General features: G+C 44.3%; 1 protein-coding gene and 1 long non-coding RNA gene across 11 annotated transcripts in view; both read right to left on the bottom strand.

Moving 5' to 3' along the window:
• LOC122788879 overlaps positions 1-17,791 on the bottom strand; it is a 205,238-nt gene extending 187,447 nt beyond the window's left edge. Inside the window, exon 1 of the long non-coding RNA XR_006362751.1 lies at positions 17,672-17,791. This is a non-coding gene — a long non-coding RNA (uncharacterized LOC122788879). The remainder of the gene's footprint in view (positions 1-17,671) is intronic.
• KCNMA1 (potassium calcium-activated channel subfamily M alpha 1) overlaps positions 1-21,854 on the bottom strand; it is a 4,085,072-nt gene that overhangs the window by 3,414,554 nt on the left and 648,664 nt on the right. The gene's annotated exons all lie outside the window — the stretch shown is intronic.

The raw sequence follows: 21,854 nt of genomic DNA, 5'->3' as shown, positions 1-21,854 counted from the left end.
AAGCCTCTTTTTTGAATCAGAAAAATCCTGGTTTTCCCAGTGGAAATGCTCCCTTAGAGTATGTAAGGTTTCACCAAAAGAAAAATCCTCAGGAGGGGAAGCAGAAGGAATGGAGTCCTCTGCATCAGAATCTTCATAAGTAGATAAGGGCAAATCCAATCAGAAAAAACAGAATCCTGATCAGAAGATTCATAATCAACTTCAGTCCTAGGCCTCTTAGAAAGGGGGGGGGGGGGTTGGCTTCAGCCATTCTTATTTGTTTTTTAGGCATACAGGCCTGAACATGTGGCCTGGGTGTCGGTTTTTTAGGCATGGATCGAGATTTAGGCCTAAGTAAAGAAGGAGGCGTCAGTTTAATATGCAAGTCCATAGGCCTGAATACACCCTCAGAAGCCGGTGCCTGCACAGCGGCTCCGGACCCATCCAAGGTACAGACATCCGTGAGTTCCATAACTGAAGCATCTCGTGGCATACCGGACTCCAAATGGGTCTCAGTAGAGGCCTGCGAATCAGAAGTAGTGGGTATTAAGGGCTGCAAAAGCGCCTCACTGAGTACCAGCAAACTGGCGACTGGCTTAGGAGAAGCGTCGTCGGCAGTTCTGGACCTCAATGGGCTCTCTCTGTCTTTTTCTTTGCATTTTTTTAGGTATTCCAGTAGTCGGATTGCTAACGGACGACATTTCTGAATAATTAAAGCGTGAGCCAAAAAAGTTAGAGGCAAAAATATACCGACGTTTAAGTGCATTGATTAAATTTAGCACAAAACTGACAGCAAGGTACGTTGTGGTCAGGGCCTAGGCAAATAATACAGTACAAATGAAAATCCTTAGGAGATATTTGCTTCCCACAAGTAATGCAATTATTAACTTTTACTGACATCGGTAAGGAGCAAGAAAAAGTTTCCCCAACAGGACACTTAGCTTTTTAGTAGAAGACTTTGGTTCTGAAACTCGAAAGCGAAAACTTCAGGAGTAGGCCGACCGGCCCTTGTGAACTGCTTCTGCTTCGGGCACTGCGGGGCAAGAAAGACTGATGTAATGGCATCGGCTGCATGTTTTATACCCATGACAACCCGACGTCATGGAAGAAGGGACAGCAACTGACGCAGGACCCAAGACTTTGTTAATCAGGCTGACTGAGGGCAACCTTCCAGCAGATTACGCAAACGTAATGACCAACAGTGAAATATGAACATCTACATTTATAGTAAAGTGTACACAACTGTACTATGTTCTTCATGTCTCACTGTTGCAGTCATTTCATTTGGTTAGATTCCCAAAAGCTAAGGAAGGGTGGAGGCAATTAGACAGCATTAGGACCAGCTATTAGGTGCTGCAAAACTGCAGTGGCAAAACCAGCTCTAGATTTAGAAATAAATTGGCAAGTGTAACGCTTGGTGAAGGTATGTACAGAACTCCAGGTAGCAGCTTCTAGGATGTCCCTGGTAGAAACACCTCTGAGAAAGGCTGTTGAAGTAGATGCAGCCCTGGTGGAATGTTCATAGGTTCATACTAGGCTATCTGCCCAAGGACATTTATAAGCCTAGCCCATAGTTATGTGGCTTTCGCCACCCCTTTAGTTTGAATAAAAACTATGCCTATCATTTTGCTGTGCCTCTGTCAAGCAGTGACACTGAAGTAATCCCTGGGGTATATCTGCAATCTCCCATCCATTGGTCAAGATTCCTCTTGAACAAGGCCAGAGAGGTGCTCTGCCTCACATGTACCGGGATTTTGTTCCACAGCATAGGGAGCCTCTGGGTGATGAATCTGTCCCTCCAGCACGTTCTATTTATAACCGTGTCAAGGTTTAAGTCTCCCGCCCTTGTGGTTCTGAGGGATCTAGATTTTTTGAGGTGAAGCATATTCATCAAATCTGGGTTTGACATGGCCTTATATGTCAGGCACAGGTCACCTCTGAGCAAGCGGTATGAGACTGAATACAGCTGGAGTTCTTTCAGTCGGGCAGCATAAGACATTTTTGAGACCCTTTATCTTTTTGGTGAGGAACTTTTGGGGCCTTTCAAGCTGCAGCAGGTGTCTGGTCAGATACATTCGAGCGGGCATTGTACTCAATCATAGGTCTAATGAGTGATAAGTACAGGGGACGATGACCTCCTTGATCTAGATGTGAATCCCTTCATGATCAGGTGGGATATAGAAGGTTTTCCTAACTACTTTAGCAACATGAGTGTCAAACGAAGGCTACTGTCAACCTGGGTCCCCAGATCCCTGATGACTTTTTTCTGTGCTCAGTGGATTGCCACCTATATGGTAGCTAGGGTAACCTTGTTTTTCCGAAGGGTATGACTATGCATTTTTGGCGTTTAACTTCAGGCCATGGCTCTGGCACCAGTTATCCGTTTCTGTGAGGCCCTTCTGGAGGATATCTGTGTCAGATGTTTTGACTATGGCCCAGTTTGCAGTCATCTGCAAACTTTGTCAGCCATAACCCTCCTGTGTTTGCTTGTACTTCAGAAAAGTAGATGCCGAACAAGAGTGGACCCAGGACTGAGCCCTGTGGGACACCACTTGTGACAGGCTTTGAGTCTGACATGGCTCCAGCAACTCTGACCCTGTGGGTTCTGTCACTTAGCCAGTTTGCAACCCATCTTGTGATGTATGGGTTTACATTCAAGCTGATGAGTTTTTCGATGATACCTGAGTGGGGTATTGTGTCAAGGCCTTTGCCAGGTCGAGGTAGGCTATATGGACTGCCTTTCCTCATCAATGGCCTTGGTGACTGTCTCAAAAGTCAACCAAGTTTAAGAGGCAGGATCTGCTTTTGACAAAGCCAAACTGGGTTGGATCCAAAGTCTGCAAGTTCCCTATGTCTTTATTTATGAGTTCCATTATGATCCTCTCCATGGCTTTGCAGATAAGGCTTGTCAAGCTAATGGGCGGTAATTTCCAGGGTCTGTGGAGGCACCGCCCTTATGAAGTGGGACCACAGTCGCCGTGCGCCACTCCTTGGAGTATGTATCCTGAGGTGAGGCTAAGATTAAACAGCTGTCCTAACTGTGGGTTTAATTCCTCGTTGAGTTCGTGAAGCACACAGCGGGGACACCATCCGGTCCCATGGATGCTGTGTTTTTGCCTTAGTAAGGCGGTTCTCACCTGGGCGTTGGAGATGTTTGGGGCTACAATCCTCTGGAATAGATATCTCTCCTTTTGGGGAGGAAGTTTGCACTGAACCTGTCAGCCAGTATATTGGCAATGTGTGTAGGTTCAGTAATTTTCACATCATTTTGAACTAATTCTGAGCATATCTGGGAGTTTCCTCCTAGGTTTCTAACATAGCTAAAGAAGGCCTTATGATTGTCTTTAGAGTCCTTGGCGATTTTCTCTCAAAATTTGCCTTGGATGATTTTATGAGAGCTCTTAGTTTTTTACTTATAATGATCAAAGGTGTCTTACCTTTCAAGGATTTTGCTCTATCTTGTAGTAGCTTCTTCCTTTTGTTGTAGAGCTTGTTTATGGCTGAGGTCCACCAGACTGGACGCTTGCCTTTGGTACAGAGAGTCTTAGTTTTGTTTGGGATTGCCTGATCCATGCAGTCCTGTAGGTGCTGGTAGAAGGCATTTGTAAGTGATTCAGTGGTTTGAGTAATGTTTACCACTGGCTCAGGGGCCTTAAAGGAGACCACACTAGTTTTTAGAAGTGTGAAATCGGCTTTTGAGAAGTTTTTCACTGTGGTCTTTTTTGTTTCAGGTTGTCTGTGCATGTCCAAAGAGCACAGTATTCATTCTTCTTTGTTCTGTGGATTAGACAAGAAGATTGACAAATTAATGGACTGATTAAGTGCCACACTGGATACCACCTTGGGCATAAAGGAAGGATTGGTCCTGAGGGACACCCTTGTCCAAATGGAAGATGAAGGACTCCACTGCCATGAGGGCCTGTAATTTAGACAGTCTTCATGCTGAATTGATGGCTAGAAGGAAGGCTGTTTTCCAAGAAAGGAATTTCAACTCTGGAGTTGCAGCTGGCTCAAAAGGAGGTAGAGTGAGCTTTTCCAAAACAAAGTTAACGTCCCAGGCTAGAGTAGGGGCTCTTCTAGGCGGTTTTAAATTTTTGGCCCCTCTGAGGAACTGTTTCAGTATGGGGTGAGAAGAGGAGTGGGGCTCAGTATTATAATGTGCTGAAATGGCTGAGGCATGAATTTTAATAGAAGAGAAGGAAAGGCTCTTGTGAAGCATCTCTGTTAAGTATTGAAGAATATGTGGTAAGCTGGGCACTGTTGTGCCCATCCCCTGGGTTTGGCTCCAGGAACACTATCCTTTCCACTTTTCAACATAGGATTTTCTGGTACTAGGCCTCCTTGCCTACAGAATAACATCCAGCACTTGCTTACTGAGGGATGGTATTGAAGAGCTCAGGAAATTAGCCAGGCTGCAAGGTTCACGGTTTGAAGCTGGGGGTGCAGAATCTGGCCTTCCTACTGGGACAGCAGGGTAGGGGTCTGAGGCAGGGGCCATGGTTTCCACAGTGAAATACTGCATAAGAGGGGGTACCAGTGTTGGCGTGGCCAGTCTAGTGCAATGAGTATTGTCCTTGGTTTGTCCTGTTTGATCTTTAGTAGAACTTTCGAGAGGAGAGGCAGAGGAGGAAAGGCATAAACGGAGAGGCTTTCCCAGGTGAAGGACAGGGCATCCACTTTCCAAGCTTGTCTGTGGGTAGTCCTTATGCAGAATTTGTCCAATTGGTAGTTCTGAGGGGAGGCAAACAGGTCTATTTCTGGGCTCCCCATTTGTTTCTCAACATGTTGAATATCTTTGGTTCCAGTTTCCACTTGTGTGGGTCCATGACATTTCTGCTTAGGTCATCTGCCAGTGAATTTAACTTGCCTAGCAGGAATTGAGCTTGTAGGTGCACTTGGTAGCTCAAGGCGGTGTTCCACAGAGCCATGGCTAGTTTGCAGAGAGGGTATGAGTGGGTTCCCCCCTGCTTGTTTATGTACCACATAACAGTGGTGTTGTCTGTCTTTACCAATAATTGTTCTGGAAGAACATGGTCCTTAAAGGCAGTCAGAGAATTCTGTGTAGCTAGCACTTTTTTGATTGATATGCAGGTGCACTTGACTCTGGTTCCATTTGCCCTGCCAAGTGAGCCCCCCCATGCATACGTCTGATGCGACATTTGGGCGGCAGGGGGTAGAGTGAATAACAGTCCCTTGTTGTGGTAGCAGGCCTCTGCCCACCAAAGGAACTCTGTATTTATACAAGGAATGATAGGAATCATTGATTCCAGGTTCTGAGAATGTTGACACCATAGGCTTTTTAGATACCATTGTAGTTTCCTCATATGCAGTCTTGCATATGGAATTAGTAAGATACAAAAGGCCATGAACCCCGGGGCTTGAAGCATTTTCCCTGCAGATAGCTGGGTCTTTGTGGCTAGTAGTTTGAAGTAGGCTGTCAAATAAACTTGTTTCTCTGGCGTGAAGTAGGCCATCTGGGAAGTTATGTTCAAGCTTGCTACCAGGAATACAATTATTTGGCAGGGTACCAGGTGAGATTTCATTTATGGTGTACCCCAGTGACGTTAGCAGTTTCTTTACAAAAGCCAGATGATTTAACAGTATGTCCTGGCTTTCTGCTTGAATTAGACAATCGTCCAGGTATGAGTATATTTGAATATTTCTTTGCCTGCAGAATGCAATGAATGGAGCTAGGCACTTTGTGAATACCCTGTGCACAGTAGATAAGCCAAATGGCAGTGCAGAGAAAGTACAGTTTTGTACCTACCATAAATGTAGATGTCCGATAGGTATGCATCTGCAGTCCTTACATATGGGTTGTCCTGCCTCAGGCAGCCCTTCGGTCGGCCGGATTCCAAAGTCTGGGTCTGGTGTCGGCTGATGTCGCCCTTTCCCCGACGTCAGAGCGCCTGGGGTATAAAAGAGTCAGCCGACGCCATCTTCCTCAGTTTTTCTTGCCCCAGATGCCAGATGCCCTCTAAGGAAGGCTAAATTTGGAGAAATGCAAAATATTCCAAACGTGCACAGTAATAAAAAACAAATACACCATAATAGATAACCCCAGCTAGCTATAAGAGGGATAAGTACCCAAGAAATACCACAGAGGGGAAGGAGGGAGGGAAAACCTGACTGCAGATGCATACCTATCGGACATCTACATTTATGGTAGGTACAAAACTGTACTATGTCCTTCAAGGATGCATCTGCAGTCCTTACATATGGGTAGAATACCATAACCAAGCTGGGGGTGGTAGGATCTAAGAAAATGATGGTGTAGCTAAAATGCCCTGCAGGACTGCCGTAGCAAAGCCTGCTCTGGATCTGGAATACAAGGGCAAATTGTAATGCTTGGAAAATGTATGCACGGAGCTCCATGTAGCAGCTTCTAAAATGTCCTTGGTAGCCACCCCTCTTAAAAAGGCTGTGGAGGTGGCTGTGGCTCTGGTGGAATGAGGCCTGATGTTAGCTGACACAGTTTTTCCATGATAAGAGTAGCAGAATCAAATGCAATTTCCTATCCATTTTGAAATTGTCTGTTTGGAAATTGCTTTGCCTTGGATGCCTGCAGCATATGCTACCAACAGCTGGTCAGTTTTTCTGAAAGCCTTAGTTCTGTCCAAGTAGTAGCGTAACTGTCTGTGAATGTCCAGGGTATGCAGAAGTTTTTCTCCCTTGTTTTGCGGATCTGGAAAGAAGGTAGGCAGGTGAATAGCTTGGTTCAATGAGACCATGGATACCACCTTTGGCATGAATGAAGGATTGGTTCTCAAAGAGACTCTGTCCTGATGAAAAATAAGAAATGGTTGTACTGCCATGAGTGCCTGCAATTCAGATACTCTTCTTGCTGAGGTTATGGCCAGAAGGAAGGCAGTCTTCCAAGGCAGGAACTGTAACTCTGAAGATGCTGCTGGTTCAAAGGGAGGGAGAGTCAACTTTTCCAACATGAAGTTAAGGTCCCATGTAGGCACTGGTGGTTTTCTTGGAGGATTGATGTTTTTAATTCCTCTTAGAAACTGCTTTAGGAGAGGATGAGAGAAGACAGGTGGATCAGTATTGTATTCTGTTGAAATTGCTGAAGCATGTATTTTTATGGAAGAGTAAGAAAGGCCATTGTGGAGCATTTCTGCCAAGTATTCCAGGATATGTGCCATGCTCATCACTGTGGCATCTAGGCCCTTTGCGGTGCTCAAGTGTGGAACCTTTTCCATTTTGCTGAATATGCCTTTCTCGTGGAAGGTCTGCGAGCTTCCATGATGATATCCTTCACTCTCTTGGATAGCTTTTCCTGGTGAGGAGTCAAGGTATTCTCCAGGCTGTCAGCTGCAGGGTTTTCAGGCTGGAGTGCAGAGTTTTGTAATTGTGCTGTGTCAGGAGGAGTGACCATTGTGGTAGCGCCCACGGTTTCGTGTGCGACAGGCATTGTAACAGTGGGTACCAGTGCTGCCTTGGCCAGTCCGGGGCTATTAGAATCACTTTTGGCTGCTCTGTCCTGATTTTCAGTAAGACCCTGGTCATTAGTGGAAGAGGTGGAAATGCATACACTGTTAGAGTATTCCAGCTGAAAGAGAGGGCGTCCACTTTCCATGCTTGTGGGTGGTATGTCCTTGAACAGAATTTCTTCAGCTGATGATTGTGGTGGGAGGCAAAAAGATCTATGTCCGGCCTTCCCCAAAATTGTGTTATCTGAAGGAAGATGTCTGGGTGTAGCATCCATTCGTGTGGATCCATGGTATTTCTGCTTAGGCTGTCCGCCAGTATATTGTCTTTTCCTGGCACAAACTGGGATTGCAGCTCTATATTGAGTTTTAGGGAAAGTTCCCAAAGATTCATTGCTAGTCTGCAAAGAGGGTAGGAATGGGTACCTCCTTGCTTGTTTATGTAACACATAACTGTGGTATTGTCTGTCCTTATTAGCAGGTGGCCTTGATGTAGAAAGTGCTTGAAGGCCTCGATTGCATGTATCACTGCCAGCATTTCCTTTTGGTTTATGTGCATGCGCAATTCTTTCTGAGACCATAGTCCTTGGATGCATCTGTCCTCCATGTGTGCTCCCCATCCATGGTCTGAAGCATCTGAGGTAATGGTTTGGCTGGTTACTGGTTTGCTGAAAGGCAGACCCCTGTTTGACTGGCATGCTTGGGCCCACCACAGGAATTCCTTTTGAAGGCATGGAATGAGTGGTATCAAAGTTTCTAGGCTGTGATTGTGCTGAGACCATAAACTCCTTAGGTACCATTGTAGTTTTCGCATATGCAGCCTTGCTTGTGGAATCAGAAGAATGCACGATGCCATGTAACCCAGGGCCTGCAGGATTTTCCTTGCAGTCATCTGAGTTTGTTTTGCCAGATTTTTGAAGTAATCCGGTAGTTGTCTTTGTTTTTCTTCTGTGAGAAAAGCCATTTGGGTGGTTGTATCTAGTTCCGCACCCAGAAAAGTTATTCTTTGGGATGGCACAAGTCTTGACTTGTGAATGTTGACTGTGTATCCCAAGGCCTGCAGAAGGCGGATGGCATAATTCAAATGTTTTTCCAAAGTTTGTTGGCTGTCCGCTTGTATAAGGCAGTCGTCCAGATACGGGTATATTTGAATCCCCTGAAGTCTGCAGTGTGCAACTACTGATGCCAGGCATTTCGTGAATACTCTGGGCGCAGTAGATAAGCCAAAGGGCAATGCTGAGAATTGATAATGCTCTGAACCTGCAAGAAATCTGAGGTGTCTTCTGCAACTTTGTCTGATAGGGACATGCAGGTATGCCTCCTTGAGGTCTAGAGTTACCAGCCAAGACCCCTTGCCCAGCATGGGAAGGAGTTGCTGTAGGGTTAGTATTTTGAATTTTGGCACAATGAGATAAGTATTGAGTGCGGACAAATCGAGAATAGGCCTCCATTGTTTTTCTTTTCTTGGGACAAGGAATAGTCTGGAATAAAATCCTTGGCCTTGTTCTGCGAGAGGAACCTTTTCTATAGCTTTCATTTGCAATAGGTTGGCAATTTGTTTTAAAGCCTCTGCCCTTTGATTTGGTGGCAGGTTTAGCATTCCTTTTCTTTTTGGTAATGTATGGAAATGGAACCTGTATCCTTTGAAAATTATTTGCAGTGTCCATTTGTCCTTTGTAATACTGTGCCAATTTCTTGAGAATAAAGACAATTTTCCGCCTAAAGGTGCTTCTAATTGAGCCCTGGTTGGCGGGATCAAGGTGAAGTCATTGAGTCTGTCCTTGTGCAGCAGTTGTTGGTCCTGCACTACCTCGCTGGTTAGGAGGCTGCCATTGACGTCCTCTGTAGGAGCCTCTAGCTTGCCCTCTACCTCTGGCACGCCTGTTCTTGCCTCTTTGATATCTCTCTTCCGGAAAGAACCAATTCTTAGAAGGCCAATTTCTGCTGAATCTTGGTGGTTGTACCTGGAGGAAATCTTTGACTGTTTGTACAGATTTAGCCTTTTCCTCAAATTTCTTTAAGACCTCCTGAGCAGTGGAGCCAAATAACTTTTGCTTTTCTAGTGGAGCATCCAGAAGCTTAGCCTTAACATGATCTGGCAGAGATTGTGCCTTCAGCCACGCATGTCTACGTATGACTGCACCTGTCATTGCTGACCTACATGAAGCTTCCAATGCATCATAACCACACTGCAGGAAATGGTTGCTAACCTGTTGTGAATTATGTACCAGATCCTGAAGTGACTTATGGTCTAGGGGTTCAGGAGAAGACAGCTTTTTCTACAATTCATCCAACAAATACTCTTGGTACTGTATCATATGAAATTGACAATTTAAAGCCCTCATAGACAGAGTGGAAGAAGTATACACTTTTTTACCCCATCTCTCTAAAGCCCTGGACTCCCTTTCAGAGGGGAGTGGATTTTTAGTAGTGGCAGCTGCAACCCCTTTAGGACCCTGGGAAATAGTTTCTGGGTCAGCAGAGTGGGCCTTGTAAAGGAAATGATGTGAGTCGGGGACCCTGTAGTACCTATCGGGTTTAACAGGAGCCGGAGGAAGGGTGTCAGGGGTAGTGCTAGACTCAGAATACACATCATCAATGACGCTTAAAACAGGAGGAATAGCCAAAGGTCTATGCTGACGTAAAAGAAACGTCCTTAATCTCTTCCTGGAATCGGAGAATTCCTGGCCCTGCCATTGGAAATGCTCTCTCATGGAGTGAAGGGTCTCCCCAAAGGACAGCTCTTCAGGAGGGGAGGCAGAGGGAATGGATTCCTCTGCATCAGACTCCTCGTAGGCCGTGAAGGCCTCCTCCTGGTAATCTGATAGAGCAGAGCCATCAGAGGCCTCATCAGAGGACTGAGGATCAGCGGACTCAGCCCTGGGCCTTTTGTCTAGAGGGGGTTGAGAGCCCCTGTCCGCATGCGGCTGGGATCCCCTGATTAAGGAAATAAGATCCTCAGACAAACTTAGTATCTGTGAACCTGTAGTGGATCCCTGAGAAATAGTCTTGGGAGGCAGAGTTTTTTGTTGCTTAGCAGCTTTAGCCCTAGTAAATGCTTTAATGGACATGGATGCAGGGGGCCTGGCTGCTCCACGTGCTGGGGTAGTCTTGTCTAAGGGAATGGTGTCGGTAGTTTCCCGAACACCGGTTTCTGAGGGTAAATCCGTAACAGACTCAGAAGAAGCCTCCGGGGCCGAGGCTGTCGGTTGTACCGTTTCCACGGTCGGAAGTACCAAGGACTCTGTTTCAGCAGAGACCGAGACACTCGCGGTAGGCCTAGGCGTGGTTTCAGCCAAAACCACGGTCCGTGTGTGTCGGTCCTTGTCCTTCCATTTCTTGGTTAAATGAGAAGTCGGAGTCTCCGACGGCATTTTATAAGAGAAACTAGCCCCAAAAAATTCCTCTGCAAACTCCGACCGATGCCTAAGAGTGCTTCGATTAAAGAAGGCACAGGCAGTACAGGCTGAGACGTCGTGGTCTGGGCCTAGGCAAGGGAGGCAGTAGGAATGGAAATCCTTATGAGGTATTTGTTTCCTACAAGTCAAGCAATTATTAACTTTAAGCGTTTGATCTGACATCGGCTGAGGCAAGAAAGAGTCCCCAACGGGGTACTTAGCTTTTTGAAGTCTTCGGGAGCTGAATTTACAGGAGCTGGTCGACCGGCACTTGCGAACTGCTTCTGCTTCGGGCACCACGCGGCAAGAAAGACTGAGGAAGATGGCGTCGGCTGACTCTTTTATACCCCAGGCGCTCTGACGTCGGGGAAAGGGCGACATCAGCCGACGCCGGACCCAGACTTTGGAATCCGGCCAACTGAAGGGCTGCCTGAGGCAGGACAACCCATATGTAAGGACTGCAGATGCATCCTTGAAGGACATCTGATAGTGCACGTAGCCTGCTCTGAAGCATAGGTATTTTCTGCAAGATTCCCTTATTGGAATGTGCAGGTAAGCTTCTTTAATTCCAATGTTGCCAACCAGGCATTTTTGCCAAGCATGGGAAGCAGCTGATGAAGAGTTAGCATTATGAATTTTGGGATTACCAAAAAGGTGTTTAGGATAGACAGTTCCAGGATAGGACGCCAGGAGTTGTCTTTTCTGGGTACCAGGAAAAGTCTGGAGTAAAAACCTTGTCCCCATTCTTCTGCTGGTACAGGTTGAATAGCCCTGATACTTAGAAGAGAGAGAACCTGCTGTTGAGCCTCTGCCCACTGATTTGGGGGTAGGTCTGGCCAACCGTTTGAGGTTGGTAAGGTGTGGAAGTGGAATCTGTATCCGTGGGAAATTATATTTAAAACCCATTTGTCTTGGTTAATGAGTTCCCAGTTTTTTGCATGCAGGGCGATCTTTCCCCCTACAGGAGCAGTCAGTTGAGCAGGTTTGGAAGGTTTAAGGTCAAGTCATTGTGACAGTTTACTATTGGGGGGGGGGTGTCTTACTACTTCCAGCTTTGGAAGTGGGAGCCCCCCCCCCACTGCTTAGGCCTGTGAGTACCTTGAGACTGTGGTGTAGGTTGTCTGCTGTTCCAGGGTTTGGACTGAGAAGGCCTCGAAGAGACAGGAAAGGACCAATTCCTAGAAGGCCAATGCCTACTAAATCTAGGAGGCTGTACTTGCAGGAAATCTTTAACAGTTGAAAGCTTTACCAGTTTGCATAGATTTAGCTTTTTCCTCCATCTTTTTTAAGTACTACTTCTGCTCTGGTGCCAAACAGGCAGTCTTGGTTTAAGGAAGCATCCAGTAATTTAGCTTTAACATGATCTGGCAAAGTTTGCTCCTTAAGCAAAGCAAGCATGCCTTCTAAGAACAGACCCAGTGACAGCAGCCCTGCAAGATGCCTCTCTAAGGAGTCAAAACCACATTGCAAAGTATGTTTACCAACTTGTTCAGCAGAATGCATTAAATCCTGTAATTCTTTATTTTCAGCACAATAAGGAATCATCATTTTCTGTTTATGTAATTCAATACTATGCTGCTGATACTTTAACATATGAAACTGGCAGTTTAAGGACCTAATGGCCAAAGTAGCAGAAGTGTATACCTTCTTACCACACCTGTCCAGGGCCCTGGAATCTCTATCAGAGGGGGCAGGGTTTTTGGCATTAGTAGCCTTAACACCTTTGGGTCCCTGTGAAATGATCTCTGGGTCCGCAGTAGGATTCTTAAAGAGGAACTTGAGAGAGTCAGGTACACTAATACCAGTCACGTTTCCTGGGAGCTGGAGGTTAAGTGTCTGGGGCCAGGCTAGATTCTAAGAAGGCATCATCTACAATGTCCAGTACAGGAGGGATAGCTAAAGACCTGTCTTGAGGTAGGAGTAAGAATTCCCTAAGCCTCTTTTTGGAGTCAGAGTAATCCTGGCTTTCCCAGCGGAAATGCTCCCTTAGAGTGTGCAATGTTTCACGAACAGAGAAATTTTCTGGAGGGGAAGTAGAGGGTATGGAGTCCTCTGCATCAGAGTCCTCATAGGTAGATAAGGGCAAATCAATCCTGCTCATCAGAAGAAACAGAAATTTCAGAATCCTAATCAGAAGAGTCAGAAGGAAAATCAGTTCTAAGTCTCAGAGGGTGAAGGCTGACTTCCCCTAATTAAAGTAATAAGGTCTTCAGCCATTCTAAGCATTTGTTTCTGTGGCATGGCAGCCTGAGAATGTGCTTTGGACGTCTGTTTCCTAGGCGTAGTGTGAACTCTGGGCCTGAGAAACTCGGTAGTTTTAGTCAGAAACGAAGTAGTCTAATACGAACATCGGAAAGTCTGAATACACCCACAGTAGCTGGTGCCTGCACAGTGGCTCCAGACCCATCCAAAGTAGAGACAGCCGCAGGTCCTATAGTCGAAGAAGCATCTTGTAGCACACCGGATTCCGAATGGGTCTCAGTAGAGGCCTGCAAATCTGTAAAAGCGGGTATCAGGTGCTGTGAAGGTGCCTCACTGAGTACAGGCGGACTGGCGACTAGCTGAACAGAAGCATTGGCAGTTTTGGACCTATGCAGTCTGTGTCTATGTCTTTACCCTTACGTTTTTTTCGGAAGATCGGTAGTCGGATGGCTTATCGATGCTATTTTGGAATAAGGAGAACGAGAGCGAAAGAATTTAGCAACAAAGATAGCCCGACGAATAGTTCGGGCATTAAACAAGGCACAAAACCGACAGCAAGGAACGTCGTGGTCTGCGCCTAAACAGGTGACGCAGTAAGAATGAAAATGTCTGTGAGATATTTGCTTTCCACAGGCAAGACAATTGTTATTTTTTTCTTGCTCTAACCGATGTCAGAAAAAGTTATCTCCAATGGGGTACTTCGCTTTAGAAGACTTCAGTTTTGAAACTCGAAAAATGAAAATTTCAGGTAGTGGCCCGACCAGCACTTGCGCATTGCTTCTGCTTCAGGCTCCCGCATGGAAAGAAAAGCTGATGTAATGGCGTTGGATGCATGTTCTATACCCCTGACGTCATGGAAGAGGCGATAGCAATCGATGCAGAAATCCCAAGACTCTGGTATTCGGGCCGACTTGAGGGCTACTTGCAGGCAGATAACCCAAGTGTGATGACTGCAACAGTGAAGCACGAAGAACATCTTCCTCATCATTCTATCCATGTCAGCTTCTGTCAGACTCTTGGAAGAACAAGAGGGTGAGGCCACTGAAGGGCACCTGGAATGTCAGTGTATCTCATTCATTAAGGAACCGGATCCAAAGAGGACACGTACCTAGTTAGAGGTAAATGTTTTTGATCAGAAGCAACTGGATGCAATGAAATAAATAAGACCGCCGACTCTTACAGAGCCAAATATTTAGTCTTCTGATCAGACTTTTTTGAAACTTTTCAAAACAGCCTTTGTGGTTGGATCTGAGGAAGGAGTAGAGGATCCAAACAGATCTGACAGCCTCTTTATGTTCTCTTTTTTGTCAGGCTTGAAGGGTTGAGCCACAGACAGTGATTCTAAGAAGGTCATAGGGAGAAGACCTATTAAAATAAGTTTATTTTAGTGATCTACCAAAGCATGGGGATTAAACACCTTGCAGATCTCACAATCAACTCTTAAATGAGCAGACACACAAACTGTGCACATTAGAAAGAGGAATCTTGTGCCCAAACTACTTACACTTTTTAAAGCCTGAAGGCCTTTCAGCCATCTTAACATAAATATAGAGAATACAGAAGAAATGTTTTTTAATATAAGAAAAGAAAGAAAAAAGGAGAGAAAATAGCCAGCTATGGTAATTGGAAGGGGAAAGGTAAATACTAACAATGGTAGTTTAGAAATGCACAAACGTGCAGGATAAGGGAGGCAAAAGCAATTAGCCCAAAGCAGTGAGAGAAAAATTTAAGTATTTAATTCACTTAACTAACGCTCAAGAGCTCACAGCGACCACGTCCATACGCGAAGGTGGCAAATGAGATCTGAGGTATGTTAGGGGAATTGAGCATGATGTGTGAAGGAGGAGCTTGAGAGTTTCCAGAAGCCACAAGCTATAAAATGCACTAGAGTCGGATCTGAGGGTTGGATCCCAAGGCAATTGTTGAGGCATGAATGAAAATGAACATCAGATCTTAGGTTATCAAGCTTTTAGGGTTGGGCATACATGCTGTTACAGCTCATCTTGGACTAAACACTGCATTTTTGAAAAAACGCAATTGTTATAAGCAAAGACGCTGCAATATACCAGACCAAGACAAAAAGAAATACTGAATCACCAACAAAGTAGAGTGACGTATTAGTTTGGATCATACTACCAACAAAAAAAAAAAGCACACACTGGAAAATGAGAGCAGTGTACTCTTGGGCGTAGCTACTATTCTGTTTCAGTATTGATAAATTCAGTCCGCAGACCACTACAAACCTGGTAACCAAAACTGCTGTAGGATATGGGTGATCTAGTCAAGAAAATATGTACAGAACAGCATCACCATGTATAGCAAAAGACAGGTTAATATATCCAAATAAATGGGTATGCATCCATGCATGTAAATTTGCACTCATGCAAGCGCACACATACATTAATGCATATCTTAACCTGTATCTGCAACACACGACAGAAAAGTTCTTGCAAGTTAAAAATCAGAAAGCAACATTTTACTTCAAATTTTCTAAGTTTTTCTAAGGAAGCGTGCTTCCAAGTAATCTTAGAGATTAGCTAATTTTCACCTACTTAAAATTAGCAATTGCATGACACATGTTGCAAGTGCAAGTACACTTGAATTTCTCATAGTTCAATCAGGCAGGAAATTAAATTAGGCAACTAACCAAGTCAGGTACACTATAAATTGTGAGATGCATGGAAAGACTATTTCCTTTTGCTCAGGCCGAAACTATGCTTAGAGTGAGAGATTTTTTTTATTATTAATTTAGCTAATGACCCTCAAAGTTTTTGTTGCTGAAATCTGAAATACAAATTCCACATTAAATCCAAATCACTAATGACTGCAAATGTAAAGGATAAAACAGTATAAACACTGAAAATTTAATTATTTTATGCTACTGGGGAAACAGAGACAAGTAGAGATACAATGGCACGGTTGGGCATACTCATCCATTACCCTTTGTCTAGGGTCCCATTAGACCATTATCCAGCTGAAAAAAATGTAAACCTTGTGTGCAGACTCTTAATTCAGATTATATGTTTAATTGGACTGGGTAATGGCTGAAAAGCATGGTATCCCATTAATATAAAATGAAATAAATAAGCAAATCTCAAGCTTCAAATATAAATGTCTGCAAGGTACTGTTAGTGAAATATTTTCAGCAGTGCACAGAGAAAACTGTGCAAAAGGCCAAAGCAGTAAATCTTTTTTTAGAAGAGATGCCATCTGAGGAGCATACATTCCTTAACCAACATACAAGGAGAGTGGGAAGTGCCCAAGAGATCATGGTCTAGTAAATGGCAAATAGTCAGAATTCTGAAAGTGTGTGCTGAATGAGTCAAGAAGGTAAACCCACTTCCCAATTTTGGCTGTACTGATCTATACTGGATGTTGTATTTAACGGCGTTGCTGGCAACCTAAACAGAGAAACTGCTAATTTTTAACTAAAGCTACTTCACATACCAATCCATCTAATTTTAATACCCACTTTCTGGGTTAAGGGCTGTGGGAAGCTGTAGCATCACAAGAGTGACAAAGGATATAAAACAGTAATCACCCCTCAATGGGACACCAGTACATCACAAAACACATCCATACAGACTTGGGAAAAATGTAGGCATCAGCAATTCACACATCCAAAAGTGTTTGGAATGTGGAGGAAACTCCACTAAAACAAAATTCTAATACTCTGATGTACAGGCGCTTAACCGTGAAATGTAGTGGTTTTACCAATAAAGGATTGTTTCTTTCTAGAACAACTGCAAACTGGAGTGGCTTCTACCATTGCTGGATTCATTTGTTGTGTTCTTTGGCTTCCTGGTCAGTTGTCTGTTTTTTATAAGTTTGTGATGTGCATCTAACCCATGCCACAATCTAACACAGTAAGACACAAGCAAAACACTGCAAAGTGACAGCCAAAGCACACAAGCATATATGTGAAGCTATTCATAAAGGAGTTACTGCTTACATTACATTTTTGTTCTAGTTTTTCATACTGTAGCTGCTACTGACTTCAGGCTACTCTGTTCCCAGCTACCCGTGACTCGGTCTTGCCATGTATCCCATACTTTAACTACAGAGAATGTGATACCATGCAGTTCTCTCCATCAAAAAAGAGCCCTATACATGTGATAAATCCCCATGTGTAGGTCCCTTGAAGTTAACCATTGGCCATGCACCTTTTCTTTTTAAATATTGGCCATGCACCCTTGAGTGTAACAGGGCCAAGTCAGGAGCCATCACAGCTCAGCTTAGCTCACAGTGGAGGTCTCTGCTTAAACCCTACCTTTCACTGATTTATTAAACTCAGTACAAGAAGGGGGTGCGCAATGCTACTGCAAGGGAAGTACTGCCTCTATATAATGCATTACTGGGACCTCAGCACTATCACAACCAGTGCCAGTGTCAAGCATTAGAACCCCCAGCACATTTCCACACCATCCCCCCTTCAGGACACAAACAGGCAAATCCTCTTTATTTTTCTTCTCTCCACACCAGATCCAAAAGGTGCCAAAGCCATTAACTGAAGTCAGGTCATCTGGGTAATACTCGGGCTTCTCTCTACTTCAATCAATGTAAGCATTAGCCAGCTGCATGAAGTAATGTCACATTTCTACTCTAACTACATCAGAAAGAAGTAATTTCTCAAAGGGACCTTTAACCAGAAATTACCATTTTTACTATCCAAGTCTGAAGAAATGGATCCTCCTCCCCAGGACCACCTTTTCTGACGCTGCTCCAAGCGCTGACTTCGTTCCAAAGTTTTACGTACTGCTGCTTTGTGGCGTTCCTACCAAGACAGAATGACCCAGTTAACTAAGCGATATGTGATTCTTCACTATATATGGTACTTTTTAAGTAAACACTGAAAACAATCAACCCAACTAATACCAAAACAACAAAGCATTCAGTTGAGTACACAAGACAGAAGAGTATTTAGAAGAGGTCTAGTTATCAGATTCTCTAAGTAATGGGTTACATATATTCTGAGATACCACAGCCAACTGAACTTACTTAAATGTATATTACTGATATTTACTTATGCATGCATGTACATATTTCACCGGTGGTGCAGCGGTAGCATTTTTGCCTCACAGCAAAAGGTTCTCCCCTTCGATTCTCGGCTTGGGATGTGAGTGCCTTCTGTGTAGAGTCTGCATGTCCTCCCCACGGTCGAGTGGGCGTTCAAAAGACATGCGTTGAATGGGCGTGGCAACTCGACACCATAAAAAAACAACTGCCAATCATTAGCGGGCCGGAGTTCCGGGAAAAGCCAAAAGACAAACAACTTACTTATGCATGCATGCGCTCATGTATTTGTTAACTGGGCTACAGAACTGATTCACCTGGATCATTTTCATATTCAGGCAGGGAATTACATACATAGATCAAAAATGAAGACAAAGCATTAAAGTAAAATAGCAGCAGCAAAGCAAAGTAAAACATTACAATAATGTTGTTCTCATAGGTTCATAGGTGTTTACTAGGCTCCTTCTAAGTGGCCCACCTAATCACAAAAGGGTTCGCATCCAGATCAAAAGAGGTCATTGTGCCCCTCTACTCGTCACTCATCAGACCCATCATAGAGTACAACGCCCCATTTGGGATGTACCTTACAAGACATCTGCAACAGCTTGAAAGACCACAGAAGTACCTCACCAACAGGATCACTGGCCTCAAACCCTAGATGCCCTAGGCAGCTCGACTGAAGAAACTCCAGCTGTACTCGGCTGCATACCACCCACTCAGAGATGATCTCTGCCTGACATACAAGGCCATGTCCAACCCAGAATTGACGGACATACTCCACCTAAAGATAACCTTATCACCTCGAGCCACACGCTCTAGGGATCTAAACCTCACCACAACAATAAATAGGACGTGCTGGAGGGTAGATTCCTGTCCCAGAGACTTCCCATGCTTTGGAACAAGATGCCAATCTACATTAGGCAGAGCTCCTCACTAACACTCTTCAAAAGAAACCTTGACAAATGGATAAGAAACAAAGTTTACCCCGGGGATCACTTCAGTGGCTCTGCTGGACAGAGGCACAGGGAACTAATATAAGGGGGCAGCGAAAGCTCACACATTCTGGCTAGGCTTATAAATGTCTTTGGACAGACAGCCTAGCACCTACCTATGACCACAAGGGGCTTTTTAAGTGTAACCATGCATCCCAAATTTCTGACAAGTTCTGGTACCATTCAAAAGTGTAAGCAGGGGCTTGGGAGATGAACCATTTACAGGCTGTCTGTGCCCATTAGAGTCACAGGTGCCAAGCCAGGAATGAATTTCTAGTTCCCCATCCAATTGTCCAAGTTACACTTGAATTTAGTTAGAGAGAAACTCTTCTTCACATGGATGAGGAGCCTCTTCCAGAGACAGGGTAGTGTCTGGGATACATACCTGTCTCTCCAGCAGGTCCTATTTACATCGCAGGAAAGGTTTAAGTCTTTAGAACAGGTAATTCTGGTGCTGTTTGTTTTGTGGATAAGCAAGAAGTCCATCAGGGTGGGGTCTAAGAATGCCCTGTATGCCAGGCACACATCTCCCCTCAACAGCATGTAGGAGACAGAATACAGGGATAGGGCCTTGAGGTGGTCCACGCATGACATTTTACTGATGCCCTGTATTCTTTTAATGAGTAACCTCTGTGGACATTGCAATTGTTGGACATGCCTGGTTAGGTACATACCAAATGGGGAACTGTACTCAATGACAGGTCTGATGAATGTCAAATACACTAAAACAATGACTTCCTTGGAACTAGAAGGCATACCTTTATCAGTTGTGCAATACAATATGATTTCCTCCCTACTGCAGACACGTGATGGTAAGGCTAGATTACTGTCTGCGTGTATTCCCAAGTCTCTGACTACTGAGTCAGCTCTAAAGCATGTGTTGTCAATATGATAGTTACCAGGGGCGGATGACTTCCTGAAGGATACTACTATGCATTTCTTGACATTTAGTTTTACTCAATGGGTCTGTGTCAGCCCTTACTGGAGGACATTTCTGTCTGTGTGGGATTCAATGACAGCTGCTAATTTGCAATCATATGCAAATGTAGTCAGCCAGAGACTATTGGCATTGGCCTTGACTTCTGAGAAGTAAATGCCAAAAAGGAGCAGTCCAAGGACCGATCCCCAAGGGACTCCACTTGTGAATGGCATCTTTACAGAGGTGGACTCCCCAATTCTAACTTCCCTGAGTCCTGTGAGCTAGTTGGCTATCCACTGAGTGACATACAGGTTTGTACTTAACCTCTTGAGTTTGTCAACAAGGCCCGAGTGGGGGTATTGTGTCAATTGCCTTGGCCAGGTCAAGGTAGGCCGTGTAAACCATTTTGCCTCATCCACTGCTTTGGTGACCTTCTCAAAGAAGTCCATCAGGGTGAGTAGACATAACCTGCCCTTGATGAAACCAAACTGATTTGGGTCCACTGTCTGGAGGTTTATTATTATTTATCACTTCCACAATAATTCTTTCCAAGGCTTTGCATACAAGACTACTGAAACTTATGGGTCTGTAGTTCCCAGGGTCTGTAGATGGACCACCTTTCTGTAGAAGGATGACTGTTGCTGTTCCATATTTATGAGGGACAAAGCCTATTTGGAGGTTACTGTTAAATAGCAATTCCACACGGCCTGATAGGTCATGTTTCATGCTATTTAGAAGGCATCTTGGGATACTGTCTGGGCTCATTGTTGAAGTGTTCTCGGCCTTAGAGAGCATTAAGGACGTGTTCCCTAGCGAAAACAGAAGTTATACTTGGTGGCATGTTCTGAGGGAAAGTTGAGAGCAAGAGAAGGGTAAAGTTGGAGCTAATTTTGTTGGCCAGTGGGTTTGCTACATCTTCTGTCTCACTGTAGGTGGCTCCATTTACAATGAACTCTGCATACAATTGTGTATTGCATTTGAGGTTCCGGATGTAGCTAAAGAATGCCTTTGTGGTTGTCCTTGGCTTGGGAGGCCAAATTTACTCCAAATTTGGGTTTGGTAGACTATTTGTCCTCTGAGCTGTTTGCTTAGTTTGATGAGAGTGCTTTTATCCTGCTGGGTGTTGCACCTCCTAATTTTGCTACGACTTTCTTACTTTTGTTGTACAGCCCACTGACTGTTACTCCACCAGGGTGGCTTGCTTTTTGAGTTAGTTCTGTACTTCTTCCTGGTGAGTACAAGCTGCCTTTATGCAGCTATTAACATGCATGTATAGAGTTTCTGTGAACAGTTCTGCATAGGCAGCAGTGTTATCAGGGTTTATGGGGGCTTGAATTTTTGCCAGGTTATCACTTAATAGCAAGAAGTTAGCCTTAGAGTTGTCCCTGAACATTTCAGGTTAGTGTTGGTTCTAACCAACTTCCTAAACATTTGTGCCATTTAACTATTTCTAATGTATTTTTTATTGTGGGAGATAGTCAAATTAGTGGAAAATGTACAGAGTTTATGTGGGGTCCCAAACAGCATTGCTTTGGTCTTCTATACAATGAGGATGAGGTAATGCTAGTTAAGCCAATTACAGAGTTCTTAAAGGTCTTGCTCCAGCTGGGTCTTATGAGTATGGGAAAATCAGCAAAATCTCTAGAAAACCATCCTGTCTTCATACAGAATGATGGGTACTAGGTGGAAATCTAATGGGAATGTGTTAATAAACAGGGAGAACAATATGAAGGAAAAATGGAAACTCTTGACAATAGGAGTGGTCTGTGAGGATTTGGTTCCCATTTATATTTTAAGTTATTTGCTGGAGAGGAAATCTTTGAACCACAGTCAGTTATGGGCTTATACTAGCTGCAAAGAAAGTTTAGCAGGAAAGTGTTATATACTGATCAAATGCTATTGCCAGAACTCCTCT

Source organism: Protopterus annectens, chromosome 14.part0, assembly GCF_019279795.1.
Source record: "Protopterus annectens isolate FY-2018-M chromosome 14.part0, PAN1.0, whole genome shotgun sequence".
NCBI classification, from domain to species: Eukaryota; Metazoa; Chordata; order Ceratodontiformes; family Protopteridae; genus Protopterus; species Protopterus annectens.
This window is presented reverse-complemented; position numbering and strand designations above follow the sequence as displayed.